Source organism: Miscanthus floridulus, chromosome 7, assembly GCF_019320115.1.
Source record: "Miscanthus floridulus cultivar M001 chromosome 7, ASM1932011v1, whole genome shotgun sequence".
Classification (NCBI taxonomy): Eukaryota; Viridiplantae; Streptophyta; class Magnoliopsida; order Poales; family Poaceae; genus Miscanthus; species Miscanthus floridulus.
The window spans coordinates 34,541,857-34,557,635 of NC_089586.1; the positions used below are offsets into that span (position 1 = coordinate 34,541,857).

Below are 15,779 nucleotides of genomic sequence, written 5' to 3' on the forward strand. Positions count from 1 at the left end.
GGGTGGAGGCCGAGCGGGAGGCCGAGCAGCGGAGGATGGTGGATATTCTTCAGTACATGCAAAGTCTTGGGGCCACTACGGGTGTAGCTCCACCACCTTCGCTATTCGCTCCACCACCATCTCCACCTCCTCACTATTCTACTCCTATGAGTATAAATGTTTTAGTTTGTATGTTCATGTTTACGGTCAATCCTAGTGGAGTATGAAAGTTTTATTCATGTATGGTATATATTTATCTTGTTTCACACATGCAATCTCTTCTCCTTTGTGCAGAATTAATCGGCGGCATCGAACGATCCTCATGCTTCAGCGAATCCTTCACCAAATCAGTGATGATACTTGTGGTTGTTAATGATACTTCTATTTGCAATTGTGGTTGACGATGATGGAGCACTTGGATTGCTTGTGAAATTATTTGTGATATATTGTGAGACATGTAACGTTTGTGATATATATGTGGTGTTGGTGATATATATGTGATGTTGATGATATATATGTGATGTTGGTGATGTTTGTTATATATATCTTCTGTTAGTTTGGATGGGATGTAAAAAACAAATAAAAAAGACTGTTTTCAGTCACTTTGCCGAGTGCAATTGCCATGACACTCGGCAAAGTGACCATTTGGGAACTACCTGGAAACATGCTTTGCCGAGTGCAATGGCTATTGCACTCGACAAACATCACAGGTTTTCCGAGTGCCACTGGCCAGGCACTCGGCATAGGTCGCCACTTTGCCGAGTGTCTTGTCAGCGACACTCGGCAAAGTGGCCACCTTTGCCAAGTGTCTTGTCGGCGACACTCGGCAAAGTGGCCACCTTTGCCGAGTGTCTAAGTCAACGGCGCTCGGCAAATCGGGTACCTTTGCCGAGTGCTTGACCTTGACACTCGGCAAAGCCGCCGTCACGGTGGCGCTCGCCATCATGGCTACTTTTCTTTGCCGAGTGTCGGATTGGCACTTGGCAAAGCCTTTGCCGAGTGCCCGATAAAGTGCACTTGTCAAAGAGGTCTTTGCCAATAAACTGTTTACCGAACGCCCTTTGTCGAGTGTAACACTCGGCAAAGGCTTTGCCGAGTGTATATCGGCCTTTGCCGAGTGCCTCAGGCACTCGGCAAAGAAGTTGAATCTGGTAGTGTGTACTCAAGCATTGTTTGAATGGCGAGAGAATTCAGTAGTCATGAACAATAAATTGTATTAAAGCTTCAGGAAAAGCAAGACCACGGAAAGGATAGAGAACAATAATGACATTATTTCAGGTCTTACCATCCCACTATCTATTCCTTTTCTGCTTGTAATTGATATCTCTAGACTCTAATTAATTGGTACATAACATATATTCTTCTGTTTACAGCATATGATCTCACAAGCTCAGACCTCAAGCACTACAACATGATTGTCTAATACAATCCTGAAAAATCAAACATGCTTCGGGTTGCGTGCTTAATAAATCTGGTAATGTTCATTTCTTAAATTGAAAGAGAATACCGGGTTATACATCTCTTACTACAAAATAATACTACTGTTTCCCCAACCCTTTAGTAGGTCATTTGTACATGCCTTCAGAAATAATCCAAAGTCCAAACATCAGTTAGTGCATTGCCTTTTTTGTTTATCATTTTGTCGTCTTACAGAGTTTCTAGCTATTGTACAGGCCTCAAATGCATACCTTCAGTTGAGGGGTAATGATACTAAGATGCGATTTGGGTTTGTTGAAGACATGCCTAGAGATGGTTATCCTATTAAGGCTCCAGATATGTCTTTTATAGTTGGGAAGCTGGTTTTTATACAGATTATAATGCTCCTTTTCCCGGTATGATCTTTTTTTTACTATAAACTAATGAAAGTTGAAACCCTTTTCTTTTGTAACATATAAAGTAACTATAATTACTTGGAGAAATATGCTACTATCCCAAAATAATCCATTCCAAATTGTAAGTTATTTTAGCTTTGCCCAACATCAAATTTCTCTAACTTTAACCAAATTTATAGAGAAATGCACATCCATCTACAACATTAAACAAGATTCATTAGAACACCATGAAATGTATTTTGATAGTGTATTTATTTGAAATTGTATATGTGAATATAAACTTAGTCAAAGTTACAAAAAGTTTGACTTATGAAAAAACTAAAATGACTTACAAATTGAAATGGACAAAGACACAAAGTATGTGAAATAAGGGCATTGTAGCCCCCTCTATCAGCAGGCCAACACAACAAAACTATGACTCAATTTACTCTCCCTCAACAGTCCATGTCCACACCGCCATAAATAATCCTACAACTGGTTTCTAAACCCTATTCTACTGTCATGGTCTGATTTTGACTGTTAGTCGCTGAATTCTCACTCTTGGTAGTAGGAGAATTCTTACTCTCATCGAGAGAGGATGACACTAGGAGTTGGGGCAATTTTCTTGTCTATTTCTCACACAAGCTCACACAAATGCCATACCAACCTGAGGGGTTGGGGTTACATATTTATAGGCTGCTAGCCAGCCAAGCATATGCCAAGATGCTAGTCTAAGATGCTAGTCTAAGATGCTAATATGCTGTCCTAGCTAAGATGCTGTCCTCTAGTCTAAGATGCTGTCCTCTAAGATGCTGTCCTCTAGTCTAAGATGCTGTCCTAAAAACAGAAAAACAGCCACAAGGACCATGTGAGCAACAACAGCCCCACAAAGACCAGCCACACATGACTTATCCATCATTCTCCCCCTAAGTCTTGTGCGTCGTCTTGTGGGAGAGTTGAACCATCCCGGTCCTGGAGCAGAGCTCAAGGAACTTGATCCTCCCAAGAGGCTTGGTGAGCAGGTCCGCAAGCTGGTCCTTGGTGTTGATGTAGTTCGCCTTGATGCTCCCTTCCTCCAAACAGCCTCGGATGAAGTGGTACCTCACCCGGATGTGCTTGCTGCATTCGTGGAACACGGGGTTCTTAGCTAGGGCCAGAGCGGACTTGTTGTCCACCCTGAGCTCCACCGCTCTAGTGTCTCTGCCGAGGAGATCACCAAGCAGTCGAGCGAGCCAGAGCGCCTGAGTCGAAGCGGTGGAGGCCGCTATGTACTCGGCCTCACAGCTGGACAGGGCCACCACCTGCTGCTTGACCGACTGCCAGCTAACGAGGCACTTGCCGAGGAAGAAGAGGATCCCGCTCGTGCTCTTGCTGGTGTCGATGTCGCCGGTGTGGTCGCTGTCGCTGTACCCGACGAAGTGTGCCGCCCCAAGACACCTCGGGTAGTAGAGGCCATGGTCGAGAGTCCCCACAACGTAGCGGATGATCCTCTTCACAGCCTGTTGGTGCTCCGTCGTCGGTCGCTGCATGAACCGACTAACGTAGCCGACGGAGAATGCCAAGTCCGGCCGTGTGTGGGCGAGGTAGCGAAGGCTCCCCACAAGGCGCCGGTACTGTGTAGCGTCCACCTCCTCCGTCGTGCTGTCATGGCTCAGCTTCAGCCTCTCCTCCATCGGAGTGAGAGCTGGGTTGCAGTCGGTGAGCCCAGCTAGCTCAACGACGCGCTTGGCGTAGGCGGTCTGTCGAAGCATGATCCTGGAGTCATCCTGGTGCACCTCGATTCCCAGGTAGAAGGAGAGAGGCCCCAGGTCACTCATCTGGAAGGTGGCCTTCATCTCTTCCTTGAATGCCGCCACCTCCGCATCCTTGGTGCTGGTGATCACCAAGTCGTCGACGTAGACACCTACCAGCAGGGCATTTCCTCCATTGCCCCGTCGGTAGATGGCCGCCTCGTGCGGGCTTTGCTCGAAGCCCATCCCCTTTAGCGTGGAATCCAACTTGGCATTCCACGCCCTCGGTGCCTGCCGCAAGCCATAGAGGGCCTTGCGCAGGCGGAGCACCTTGCCCTCCTTGCCGGGGATCACAAATCCCAGCGGCTGGTGCACGTAGACCTCCTCCTTCAAGTCGCCGTTAAGGAACGCCGACTTGACGTCCATGTGGTGAACACGCCAGCCCTCCTGGGCAGCTAGCGCAAGGAGGAGTCGCACGGACTCCATCCGTGCCACGGGAGCAAAAGCGTCGTTGAAGTCGACCCCCTCCTGCTGCACGAAACCTCGTGCCACCAAGCGAGCCTTGTGCTTGACGATGGCGCCGGCTTCATCCCTCTTCAACTTGTACACCCACTTAAGGGTGATCGCGCGGTGACCACGAGGAAGGTCAGCAAGCTCCCAGGTGCGGTTCTTCTCAACCGCATCCATCTCCAACTGCATCGCGGCGCGCCATGCCGCGTGTCTCTCGGCCTCTACAAACGACCGAGGCTTGCCGTCGTCACACGCAAGGTGCAACTGCGCCTCTAGGTCGTGAGGCACCGGTCCCGGCACTGGCTGGTCGCCGAGAAGGTTCTCCACCGTATGGTACCGCAATGGCTCACCGTCGTGGTACGCGTCGACGTGCTCCTCGTCGTGAGAGAGCGGAGTAGCGAGCTCAACCGGGCCGTGCTCGACACGAGCTGGTGGTGGAGTAGACGTGCCCGGAGTGGTGCCTGTCGGTGCTGGAGTGTGTGGCGTTGCCGGCTGTGGTGGAGCCGGCAAAGAGCTCATCGCAGCCGAGGTCCTGGCTGGAGAGCGTGGTGCTGTCGGAGTAGCAGGTGCCGGGGTCGGTGGAGGCTCGGAGACTGGGGTAGATGCGCTCGCTGAAGAAGAACTGCCTACTTCCCCAGCTCCCTCGAAGTGGACGTACTCGATAGTGAAGTCGTCGTACGTCGGAGCCGAGCCGTCGTCCACTGCCTTGTCCCATGCCCATCCTCGCCCTTCGTCGAACACAACGTCGCGCGCCGTGCGCACACGCTGTGTCTTCGGGTCGAGGATGCGGTAGGCCTTCGAGCCCTCCGCGTAGCCGATGAACACTCCCGGAGTGCTCCTGTCGTCGAGCTTGCTGATGTGGCCAAGCTCCTTGGCGAATGCGAGGCAGCCGAAGACCCACAAGTGGGAGACCGCCGGCTTGCGCCCATGCCAAGCCTCGTACGACGTCCTACCGTCGAGCTCCTTGGTAGGCGAGCGGTTGAGGATGTAGACGGCCGTCACCACCGCCTCTCCCCAGAAGATAGCCGGCATCCCCCTCGGCTTGAGGAGGGCCCGAGCCATCCCCACAACCGTCTGGTTGCGCCGCTCGACGACGCCGTTCTGCTGCGGGTTGTACGGCGCGGAGTAGTGGCGCTGAATGCCCTCGTCAGCGCAGTACGACGCGAATTCAGCCGCCATGAATTCGCCGCCATTGTCGGTGCGCAGCACGCGCAGCTTGTGGCCGCACTCCGCCTCCGCAGCAGCCTGCGCGCGCCTGATGGCGTCCGCAGCCTCTCTCTTGCTGCCGAGGACCATCACCCACATGTAGCGGGAGAGGTCGTCGACGAGCAGCAGGAAGTAGCATCGTCCTCCCGGTGTGGCCGGTGTCATCGGGCCACACAAGTTCCCGTGCACAAGCTCGAGCCTCTCCTTGGCTCGAAAGCTCGCCCGCTGGGGAAAGGAGAGTCGCCTCTGCTTCGTCAACACGCAGACGTCGCAGAGCTGCTCCACATGGTCGAGGCACGGCAGGCCTCGCACCATCTCCATGGCACTGAGCCGCTTCAGGGCCTCAAAGTGAAGGTGCCCGAAACGCTCATGCCACTGCCACGCCTCGTTGTCCTGACGAGCAGCGAGACAGAGGGGTTGTGCCACCTGCATGTTAAGAACGTAGAGTCGATTTGCGCTTCTAGATACCTTGGCAAGAAGGCGACGACGACGATCCCAAATCCTCATGACTCCGTCCTCAACCACCACGCGCGAACCGTTCTCATCCAGCTGTCCCAAGCTGATGATGGAGTTCCTCAACGCGGGGATGTAGTAAACTCCGGTGAGCAGCCTGTGCTCACCAGACACAGTGGTGAAGATGACGGAGCCGACGCCCTTGATCTCCACGCCGGAGGCATCCCCAAACTTGACGGAGCCTCGAACGCTAGAGTCAAGCTCGGTGAAGAACTCCCATCGACCGGTCATGTGATGGGTGGCGCCGGTGTCGAGGCACCACCCGTCAGTCTTGTCGTTGCCGGAGCTGTCGTCGAGGAGGGCGTGTGCTTTTGGCTCGTCGAGGTGGAGGAGAGCCGCTGCGGCCGGTGCCGCTGGAGGTAGCTCGATGCTGGCATGTGCCATGAACAGAGCTGGCTCCTCCTCCTCTGCCTGTGCGACGTGGGCCTGGCCGCGTCGTGGCTGTCGACAGTCCTTGGCCCAATGGCCAAGCTGGCCACAGTTGCGGCAGGTGTCGTCTCGTGTCGGCTTGTGCCTGCCGGCGGTGCCGCCCTGGGCACCTCCACGAGCATCACCCTCGGCACGTCCTCGCGCCCCGACCTGGGCGTCTCTGCGCGCCTTGCGCGGCTTGCCACGCTTGCGGCCGCCTATCGTGGAAGAAGGCTCCCCCTTCCTCCGGTCACCCTGGCTGGCAAGCCACTGCTCCTGAGTGAGAAGGAGCTTCCCGCCAGTGGTGATGGGCCCCGAGAGGGACTGTGGCTCATCACTGTCGACGACCTTGAGGCGACCTATCGCCTCCTCGATCGACATCGTGGAGAGATCCAGCAGCGACTCGATCGAGCGAGCCATCTGCTTGTACTTCTCGGGGACGCAGCGGAAGAGCTTTTCGACAGCTCTCTCCTCGCCGTAGGTGTCGTCGCCGAACTGCACCATCTTCTGCAACAGAGTGTTGAGACGGAGAGCAAAGTCATCAACGTCCTCACCTGGCTTGAAGGCCAGGTTCTCCCACTCCTTGCGAAGTGCCTGCAGCGTGGACTTGTGGGCGCGGTCACTGCCGATGCGTGCCACAGCGATGGCGTCCCAAGCCTCCTTGGCAGTCCGCTTGCTGGTAAGCGAGAACTGCATCTCGGGCGGGACTGCAGCGATGAGAGCATCCAGCGCCCGTCGATCTAGGTCGTAGTCGACGTCGCCATACCGGACTGCCTCCCACATGTGCCGCACCTGGAGCTTTACCCTCATCACCGCAGCCCACTCGACGTAGTTGGTCTTGGTGAGGGTAGGCCACCCACCGCCGGGACCGACGTCCCTGACAACAGCCTAGAGCCCGTGGTAACCATGGTACCGATCCGGGGAGAGAGAGCCACGCTGCCTGTGAAGGCCGCGCTCTCCATCGACCCGTCGGTACCGTATCCGGGGAGAGAGAGCCACGCTGCCCTGTGAAGGCCGCGCTCTCCATCGACCCGTCCGCCACCGTTGCCGTGTGCGCCTCCTCCAGGAGCGCCGCCGCCGTGCGCGCCTCCTCCAGGAGCGCCACCGGCGTATCCGCTCCTGTTCTGGGCTGCCGCCGCGCTCGTGGGCATGCACGGCTGCCCCAGGAGCGGCCCACCAGCCGTGCGCGCCTCCTCCAGGAGCACCGCCAGCGCGTCCGCGCCTGTCTGGGCTGCCGTCACGCTCGTGGACGTGCGCGGCTGCCCACTGCGCTGCCCGCGCTCGCGCTGCCTCCCTCTCTAGCAGCTCGAGGTCTGCGTCGGTGGTGTCGTCAGCGGAAATGGAGCTGCCGATGCTGCCGCGCAGAGCCTCGACCTCCGCCGCCGTCGCACGCGCTACATTCGCCGCCGCCGCCGCTTCCGCCTCCGCTCTGGCTGCTGCCAGCTCCACCGCTGCCAACCTCGACGCCCTTGCCGCCGCCGCAGCGGTCTCTGCCGCCGCTCGCTCGCGTTCCTCTACTGCGGCAAGTTCGGCCTCCTGCCGACGCCGCGTGCTCGAGGCGACCGAGCGCTGAGACTGCCCTGCGGACATGACGCGCTACCGGGGGGCTGCTACATGGGGAGAGGGCTGCTTCAGACGAGCTGGGAGAGGAGTGAACAGGAGCGGCCGGAGCTGCTGCTACTCTCAGCTGGGGCTGTTGCGAGGCTGGGCAAGGGGATGAGCAGGAGATGCTCAGGCTACAGGATACTACGGCTCCGATACCACTTGTTAGTCGCTGAATTCTCACTCTTGGTAGTAGGAGAATTCTTACTCTCATCGAGAGAGGATGACACTAGGAGTTGGGGCAATTTTCTTGTCTATTTCTCACACAAGCTCACACAAATGCCATACCAACCTGAGGGGTTGGGGTTACATATTTATAGGCTGCTAGCCAGCCAAGCATATGCCAAGATGCTAGTCTAAGATGCTAGTCTAAGATGCTAATATGCTGTCCTAGCTAAGATGCTGTTCTCTAGTCTAAGATGCTGTCCTCTAAGATGCTGTCCTCTAGTCTAAGATGCTGTCCTAAAAATAGAAAAACAGCCACAAGGACCATGTGAGCAACAACAGCCCCACAAAGACCAGCCACACATGACTTATCCATCATTGACTAGATCAGACTTGTATCACCTGCCAAGTCATCGGCGCGACCCCCTTCGGGCAGTGCCTGGCACGGCCCGGCTCGTTGCCCATATATACGTGTAAAGCAAGCCAAGCCAACCTATGCCCCACATCCTACAGGCCAAGCCCAGCTATTTCCATCTCCACTTCTCACATCTCCCCTCCCACACTAGTGTAATTGGCGCCGTTCTTCTTGTTGCATGTGCTACCTCTGCTATCGTAGCCTAGGCAATTGGCGCTCCCATGCCCCTTCCAACTAGATACAGATCTAATCTAATGTAGAGCATAACTGGTAAAAAGAGATCGATGCCAGCTAGGCACAACTTGGTGAACACCCAATAGTTGCGTAATGGGTATTTAGGAGGATGAGGATTGGCAGCGGTGGAGTAGACAAGTCAGCTTGGATGAGCATTGCGCACCAATGATGTGCTTAGAGAACGAAGATGTGGTGGGCTAGTGGCGGATCGCATGAAGTGCATGTGGTGGAAAGAGGACTGACTAAAGGAGATGAACTCTAGTTCGTTTTACTCTAATTTTTTGTTGTAAAATAGCACTTGAGTATTCATGAGAACTCCACTCGGAATACATATAAAGATATAAGTAAGTATACGTTGAATATGAACAAAGTCCCTTACACAATGGGGGAATACAAAAAGAGGAACACTAACAAACCAATATATTTCTCTAAAAATGACATACTAACATTGCAGGTCATCCTGAGCAGTTTAGTTTATGAGAAACAACAGAAGCTAAGGGCTATGATGAAAATGGACGGTTTAAGTGATATGGCATATTGGACTATATCCTATTGCTACTTCCTTCTTATATCATTACTTTATATCTTCTTACTGGTTACATTTGGTGCCATTGTTGGTAAGATGATACAACTCACAGTTTTATGAGAAAGGCTCCTTATAGCACAATAAATAAAATTAGCATGACTTTTAAGGTGTTGTGGTTGCACAAAATTGAAAAAAGACTACACTGACTTAATTTTCCTTTTATTTCTCTCGTTAATAATGACTACTTTATTATTTCTACAAATTTTAATTAGTGTACCTTCCAAAGCCCACATCAGGAACCTTATGTGCACTTTTAATCATGTAAATCATTTTTCTTGCAGGTATAAAGTTATTTGCAGTGAATAGCTACATGCTACAATTCCTAATCTTTTTTATCTACATGAATTTGCAAATTTCATTTGCTTTCCTTATGACAACATACTTTTCTACTACCACAATTGCTAATGGTATGTTTCTACTTGAGTATTCATATTTTTTGTTCAGAAGATGGTTGCAGGAGCATTGTATCTACTCTTGTTAGTTATTACATGGATATGTTTTGTGCAGTAACAGGACATATTTATGTTATTGGGTCTGGCTTTATAGGAGAATATTTGTTCAGGCCTTTTGTCGAAGACACCTCTGTCTCAAGTCTGTGCCCAACTTTCGTCTTGTATATATTCTAATTATTGCTAAGTTTCAGAAACTTCTATTTCTTCTTATGCTTCAGGATGCTTGATTATGTTGATGGAGTTCCCACCTATTTCTTTGTACTGCATAATCTATGAGCTCTCTCCACCTCCATCAGAGGGATTTTTTTCAGACTTCTCCGGTGTACACTTGGGAGACTTGAGTAATCCAAAAAAATGGAATTTTAGTCCTCCTAATCGTAATGGTACTTGAGTGGCCTATATTTCTTTTCTTGACATTATATTTGGATGAATTTTGTTGCCTCCGAAATGGAATTAGAAAGTTGTTGACAGCTTCTCGCCCCGACGGGAGCTATCAGACCCTTCAGAAGCCATCCACACAACCTCAATAATTTGAAGCTTCAATTGAAATTGACAGGACAGATATTTTGAGAGAGGTGCAACCCAAATATTTCTATCTATATGTGTTATGTTTTGTTGACCATAGGGCTTAAAAGAGGGACTGCATATACTGTTAAGTGTTAACCACGTCCATAACAGATGCAGCTGTGTGCCCGTAAGTCATCTAGGTATTAGATTTTGGAAGTTTTTGCCTCTTTCGTCATATGGTATTTTTGAGGGTATAATTAATCCATTTCATTATTTGCATTGGTGTCAAGTAATTCCTTATATATAAAGAAATACAATCTATCAATAAAAACACTAGCAAGAGCATGAATGGTCATTTTAATCCCTCTAGTAGTCATAGACACATAACAATATGAATTTTGTGTTATGCTTAACTTGATCTTTTAACATTGACTCCCCCTCCCCAACATATACACACAACCAAACTTGGATGCTGTACATAGTGTGATATTATTTAAACTAAATTTAGGTACCGATGGTATTGTCTGAAATTAATTCTGCATGAATGTCTTTTCTTCACTAAATTTGTTACATTATGATGCAGCTTTCCCACTTTCTTTTCAGAGAGAGATAGTTGATAGATTCTTGCAACAACCAGATACCAGTTATTCAGTCATAATCGATAACATTAGGAAAGTGTACCCTCCAAAAGATGGAAATGCAGAGGTAGTTGCTGTCAAAGGCTTCTCACTTTTTATCCAACGCGGACAATGTTTTGGACTTGGTTCAAATGGTACTGGAAAAACCTCTCTCATTAGCATGGTATGTATTTCTTTTGCTTTTTATTGACCTTGGGAAGTAGCTTGTTAAATAGAAGTGATTTTTTATTGCTACTTCACACATTACCAACTTTTGTTAACCTAACAACAGCTGACTGGATTTACTAAACCTACATCTAGCACGACTTATATTGATGGAATGGACATACGAACGGACATGAGCGAGATTTATACAAGAATAGGTGTTTGTCCACAATTCAAGTAATTGCAGCTCTTCACACACTATTCTCCTATTTTTTTCCCCAAAATGTTAGAAAATCCCTTACAAGATTCAAAACTATATATTGTCTTACGGTAATATGGTCTAGTGTGGAATGTTTTTGACTTGTGATCACTACTTCTTTTATATTCTCCATGTAGCTTACTATGGGAAACACCGACTGTCCGTGAGCATTTGATGTTCTATGGCAGACTAAAGAGATTGAACGGTGCTGCATTAATTGAGGTACTGCCTGTATACAGGGTACCCTCTACTATTTTATTTTGGTATTGTTTCCATGAGTCAAATATACTTCCATTTCCAAGAGTCAGATATACTCTATTTCCAAGCTGAAGCACCATGCAAATAGTTTACATGCATTATCAACTTTATTTGAATATGTATGCTATTTTTATATTTTTGAGAACGTGCTATGCACGTGTTTCGTTAAGAGGAGGAGATGTGACCCATAGAAGTACAATACAAAATAGATATGATACAGACCAGCATGCGAAGTGCCTAGGAAGACATAAAACAAAGAGAAAGAGAAAGAAAAACAGACCCAAACCACACAAGGGCTCAAGCTACACTTGAAACTACCTCTCCTAAAACCGCTATACAACAGACAAACAGATTAACGTGGCTTGTGTTGGAGTTGTTCCAAATTCACTCCAGGATATAGGCCGGGCTTCTGACGGAGCGAAGCGGAGGCCCGTCGCCGGAGGCTTGGGCCGGAGTAAGATTGAAATCACTAAGTTAAAGAAGTTATTGAGTAGTGGTTTTGATATGAAAAATCTTGGTAGTGCTAAGAAAATTCTTGGTATGGAAATTAGTAGAGATAGAAAAAATCTGGTTTGCTATTTCTTAGTCAACAAAATTATATCAAGAAAGTTCTTCAGCGTTTCAACATACAAAATGCTAAGGCTGTTAGTACCCCTATTGCACCTCACTTTAAGTTGTCAGCTGCTCAGTGTCCTAGTACAGATGCAGAGATTGAATACATGTCAAGGGTTTCTTATTCTAGTGCTGTTGGGTCTTTGATGTATGCCATGGTTTGCTCTCGTCCAGATTTGTCATATGCTATGAGTCTTGTTAGTAGATATATGTCTAATCCTGGCAAAGAACATTGGAGGGCAGTTCAGTGGATTTTCAGGTACCTCAGAAGCACAGCAGATTCCTGTTTAAAGTTTGGAAGAACTGATAAGGGTCTTATTGGCTATGTGGATTCTGATTATGCTGCTGATCTGGACAGACGAAGATCACTTACAGGTTATGTGTTTACTGTTGACAGTTGTGCTGTGAGTTGGAGGGCTACTTTACAGTCAGTTGTTGCTTTGTCTACTACTGAAGCAGAATATATGGCTATTTGTGAAGCGTGCAAAGAATTAATTTGGCTGAAAGGTTTGTACGCTGAGCTTTGTGGAGTTGAATCTTGCATAAGTTTGCACTGTGACAGTCAAAGTGCAATTTACCTCACTAAAGATCAGATGTTCCATGAGAGAACTAAGCATATAGATATCAAGTATCATTTTATGCGTGATGTGATTGAAGAAGGTAAGCTGAAGGTATGCAAGATTAGTACTCATGATAATCCTGCTGATATGATGACAAAGCCTGTTCCTGTTGCTAAGTTTGAGCTGTGCTCAAGCTTAGTTGGTTTAATTGGATAGTCCAAGAGATTATTGTTGGCACCAGTGGTTTTCTATCTTTGTTATGTTCAGGATGAAGGGTTGATATTATGATACAAGATGAATTTTGCCTCAAGGATGGAGTTTGTTGGAGTTGTTCCAAATTCACTCCAAGATATAGGCCGGGCTTCTGACGGAGCGAAGCGGAGGCCCGTCGCTGGAGGCTTGAGCCGGAGCGTAGCGGAGTCTGAAGCCGGCCCATCAGGTCTCGCCCCTGTGCTCGGGGGGTGCGGGGGGCGGAGCCCCCCGCGGTACGGTACGGTATATATACCCTTGCTAGGGTTTCGTGGAGACTTGATTCTCTTGTAAGCCGCCATAGGCGTGTAACCCAAAACTCTTGAGATAGTGAGATTGTTGCTGGCTGGTGCCCGTGGTTTTTCCCCTTCACATCGGAGGGGTTTTTCACGTTAAATCGTGTATCTCCTCTGTGGCTTGATTCTTTACTTCATATTCCTATACGTCGTTCATAACAGCTTGCAACCAGCAACCTGCATCCTGCATCCTGACCTCTTTAATATCTTTGTCCAATTGCACCGACTAAAGCAATTGTCCTCTAAACACCCGAGCATTGCGTTTCTTCCCGATCCTCCAAGAGATTAGGATGACTAAGGAATCATTGAGAGTTTAGAAACCATCACTGATAACTTTATCATAGAGGATTTTGGAAACATCGATGTAATCATCTTAAAAATTAATAAATTTCTTCTTTTATCAAAAAAAGGGTTACCATAGACACAAATTATAGTTTCTTCAAAAGCCGCCGGTAATGCAGCCTAAGAATATCTTGTGTGATGACCCTATTAATGAGTCAGTGATCTGTTTTGAGCTGACCCACAATTTGAAAACTCCAAATTCAAAATGCAAGGTTGCTGTCATACATCTGCATATTTGTAACTTCATCATATATCCATAGTTTATAAATGGAAGTTCAAATTGCTCTCTCTTTATCTGAATGAAAAGAGATAGAAGAAGTTCTCATATTCTGGATGGAAACCAAACTAATTGTCCTGGCGTGTATGTAAGTAGGTACTCCCTCCATTATATTCTAGATTATAGAATGCCTTAGCTTTTCTACATACACGGCTGTTGCTATGTATGTAGGTATACACTGTGCCTAGATACACAATAAAAACAATGTATCTAGAAAACCAAAATGTTTTATAATTTGAAACGCAGGGAGTAACAGCTAGGAAGTAGTCAATGGCTCAAAGCTTTCTATTTCTTTCTCCAGGCTGCAGAACAATCTCTAAAAGCACTACAGATATTTGAGGGTGGTGTTGCTGATACTCTGGTTAATTTCACAATACAGCGGTGGCATGAAACGTCGTCTCAGCGTTGCTATATTCCTAATCGGCGACCCTAAGGTTAAACTTGTTCTGTACAGCAGTTATCCATGATCAGTGAAATAGACAGTATTTCTTTAGGAGACAGAACAGTATGTATTTTACCCATTTGGTTAAAGGTTATTATAGGTATATTATTTGGAGCATGCATTTTGTAGGTGGTTTACTTGGACGAACCAAGTACAGGATTGGATCCAGCATCAAGGAGTGCCTTATGGAACCTTCTGAAGTTTGCCAAAAAGGACAAAGCCATAATCCTCTCAAGTAAGATTAATTTTCCACACTTGTATTTTCAGACACTAACACACTTCCATATCTGCTACTAATCACAACAGTTTAACTGAGCTTGAAATCATGCATGGAATGTCTTCTTCAACCTTTCAGCGCATTCGAGGAAGAGGCCGAGGCTCTATGCGACCGGATAGGAATAGCCGCGTATGGACGTCTCCGGTGCACCGGAACCTCCAAAGAGGTACACATCACTTGCGCCTCCCAGCTGACTCTGTTTTCACTTTTCAGAACCAACATTGTAATTGCATGTATGTTCGTTTCTCGCAGTTGAAGGCGAAGTACGGAGGCACGTTCGTGTTCACGGTGACGGCGGCGGCGGGCGAAGACGAGGCGGTGGAGCGGCTGGTCCTGTCCATCTCCCCCGCCGCCAAGCGGACGTACCACATCGCCGGGACGCAGAAGTTCGAGCTGCCCAAGCAGGGGGTGAGGATCGCCGAGGTCTTCCGCGCCGTGGAGCAGGCCAAGCGCTCGCTCAACATCGCCGCCTGGGGCCTGGTCGACACCACGCTGGAGGACGTCTTCATCAAGGTCGATTGATGAGGAGATCGAGTGCATGAGAAGTGCATGCGCTGCGCGGAGCCGGCCGGCCGGGATCGCTCTGAGATCCATTCAGGATTTGGGTTGGACTTGGTCGGCGCCGTGGTGATGCAACGCTTGCGCCGGCCACCCAACTGTGCTTGGGCACATTCGGTTGCTCGATCTGTTCGTTGGTGCAGAGCGAGGAGGCAACGACGCAAGCGGCGTAGGGTACAGCGACAGCGTTCCTGCCATGGGATCGCCACCAAAAGCGTGCAGCGGCTTGCGGATACGCTTCTGCAACCCAACTGAAGACTGTTTTTCCTTTTTTTTAACGCAAAATTGTTTTTCCTTCCATCTGTATGATATATATATACTAACAACTTTAGAATTGATAATAATAATGTATCCCTGATATATTAGGTCAGTTTGATCTCCTGTGATTAAGGATTTCTTAGTTTTTTGGGCTTCCGGCAATTAAGGATGGACAAGTTTTTGTTTTCTCTATCTACGCCACTGAAGCTGGGATGCATGTATATTGTTTTTTTAATTAGGAACGCAAGTATACTTGCATATATATATATATATATATATATATATATATATATATATATATATATATATATATATATATATATATATATATATATATATATATATATATATGTGTGTGTGTGTATATATGTATGTATGTATGTATGTATGTATGTATGTATGTATGTATGTATGTATATAGAAACTGTGATCAAACCTGGCCCATTTCGTATAAAATTACACCTTTTTGCACATTTCAACATTTTTTTCGA

At 48.2% G+C, this 15,779-nt stretch overlaps 1 pseudogene; it reads left to right on the plus strand.

Annotated features, from left to right (window-relative positions):
* The first annotated feature begins 1,349 nt into the window (after positions 1-1,349).
* Positions 1,350-15,407, plus strand: LOC136463025 (ABC transporter A family member 7-like; annotated as a pseudogene).
* Positions 15,408-15,779: the final 372 nt, after the last annotated feature.